Raw genomic sequence first — 2,524 nt, 5'->3', positions numbered from 1 at the left:
ATCCTTTGGAATGGGCAAAATAATTAAAAATATTTTGTGAGGATAAGAAGGCTAACAAAGAAAATGAAAACAGTAAATTTAAACATCTTTTGTGAGGATAAAGAGGCTAGGGAAGAATATGAGAACAGATAAAACATACATGTTCTAGGTAACATGTTCCAAGTTTCTCTAGGGATTACTTCTTTGCTTTTTCTTCTAAAGAAAATCTCAGTAGAGCTGGGGATTTAGCTCAGTGGTTCCGCCACCTGCCTCACAAGGTTAAGATTCCAAGTTCAATCCTGGGTACCAAAAAAAAAAAAAAAAAAAGAAAAGAAAAAGAAAAAAAAAATCTCAGTACTGGAAGAAAAGAAAAGAAGAGAAGCGAAAAGAAAAAAGAAAAGAATATTGGGCAAGGATGTTTGTGTTACACGAGTAATGGAAACTCTTATTTCTAAGCCTAATAATTCAGTTAGCAATGAGCACTTTTGTGGTGATAGAACATGTCCAACAGGTGGGATGTGAAGAGGGTTCTTCTGAAAGGACATTTATAAATCATTTTGGAGTTATAATGCTTACTGGAAATTCACTTATTTGCATTAGTCAAAACAGCCAAAGAGGCGTTTCATTTTCTTGTAGAATAAAGGTACATGTCATAAACACAAGGCCATTGCCATAAAATAAGAACATTTCAAAGATAAAACAACATCCTTTGAGTAAATTTGATAGAAAAATTGAAAAAGAAATGATAACTTAGATGATGTTTCGTAGGATATACTGTTAAGAATACTATAGAGATAGCAGAGCTTGTAACTTGGATACAAAGCCTTTTTAATGATAGAGAAACAAGAAAGGAAGAATTGAGGCATGACTACCCCAATGTTTTCATAAGAATGAAATTTTATTTTAAAACCTTAGCATAGGGCTGGGGATTTAGCTCAGTGTTTCTGCCGCGTGCCTCACAAGTTTGATCCCTGGTGCAAAAACAAAACAAAACAAAACCCCAAACCAAAAAACAAACAAACAAACAAAAACCTTAGTGTAGATACTTTTCATCACATATTTATTTTCATTATTTAAATGAGTAAAGAGGCAAAAATATCCTGGGATGTCACGCAAAACCTATTCAATTAGGATAAGGAATAGTCTTGTTAGGATTTTTGACTTTTGATCATTCAGATAATTTTCTCTGATTAAGAAAAGAAATATTAAACTTCATAAAAGCTTGAGTAAGTGGTGTGTAAAACTTCTGTGTCTTTTATAAGCTGGATAATGGATGGACATGGGGCAGTGTTCAACAATTGAGATTGTCTCACTCACCTCCTCCACCTAAATTCCCAATGGAATTAAGAGATATTTATGTGAGTTTAGAGGTTAGCCTATTTAAGTCCTTTCTCAGTTCAGTGAGTAGGTGTGAATGAGAGTACATATCCCACATGGCATGTTTAATGGAATAAATTTACATTCCTATGTTCTGAAACCAGTTTGGACTACTAAATATTTAGGTAGGGATACTATATCTTTTCTGAGACAATATAATCTCAGCCAGTTTTGTCTTTTACTTTCTTGCCTTCATTACATTCTCCTCCTTCTGTAAAGCAATTACATTAGTTTATTTTCATTTCTCCTAAACAATTTGCATGGAAAAATTTTACTACACGAGATGAGACGCTGTGGCAGAAGAGCCCAGTGGAAGAGAGCTGCTTACCTCATGGCAGCCAGGAAGCAGAGCTAAAGGGTGTCAGAAAGAAAGGGGTCCAGTACCAAAGTCATGCCACCATGACTTACCCAGACATGTTCAGAATTCACTAGATAGTTCCCAAGCCAAGCAACCTGACAGTTGAGTTTAACCATCACAGACCCTAAGATTTTATTTCTGAGGACTTTACAGGATCTGTGAAAATTATATCCAGAGTATTCAGAGAAATACATTTATGAGAAACCAAGGAACTCTATGCCCATCCTTCAAATTCTGGCCAACCTTGTGTTGCGCATCGGTCTTCTGGAATTCTAGAACATAGACACCACCTTGTTGTCACTTGATCAAGGGATTGATGTGGACAGGATTGAGGGATCAGTGTTGGGGAGAGAGTATTTTGTAACAGCATCTTAAGTAATGGAATCACAGATAGTGTACAGGTAACAAGTTACTGACTGCCTTTGTTCATCATGACTTTGTCCCTTCAACTTGTAACACATTTCCTGGCTTCCTTTCTGTGCATTAGCAGGGCAAGGGTCATAGCTGTGTCTGTAACTGCCAAGAGATGTTTTGGTAGATTGTTTCATTTTATTATGGCAGGTTAAATTAAACTATTTTGAATTTAATATGTATGATATCAATGAGAACTGGATTGGTTGCTTAAATAAAGCATTGAGATTATTCCCTTTAAACAGTGTTTACTTCTATCAGAAAAAATATGTAGGCAACAGGTTTTAAAAAACTAATAATATTGCTTCTTATTAACAAGCTGAATAAAAGTATTAATCTTGATTATTAATACTAACAGAGAAATGCAGAGAATATAGTTTATAAAAAATAGAAGATGCA

The sequence above is a fragment of the Heterocephalus glaber genome, unplaced genomic scaffold (assembly GCF_053883595.1).
Source record: "Heterocephalus glaber isolate CG9 unplaced genomic scaffold, H.glaber_assembly_v1.0 deba00001504, whole genome shotgun sequence".
Classification (NCBI taxonomy): domain Eukaryota; kingdom Metazoa; phylum Chordata; class Mammalia; order Rodentia; family Bathyergidae; genus Heterocephalus; species Heterocephalus glaber.
The sequence above is the reverse complement of the archived record's forward strand: the minus strand, read 5'-3'. Positions refer to the sequence as shown.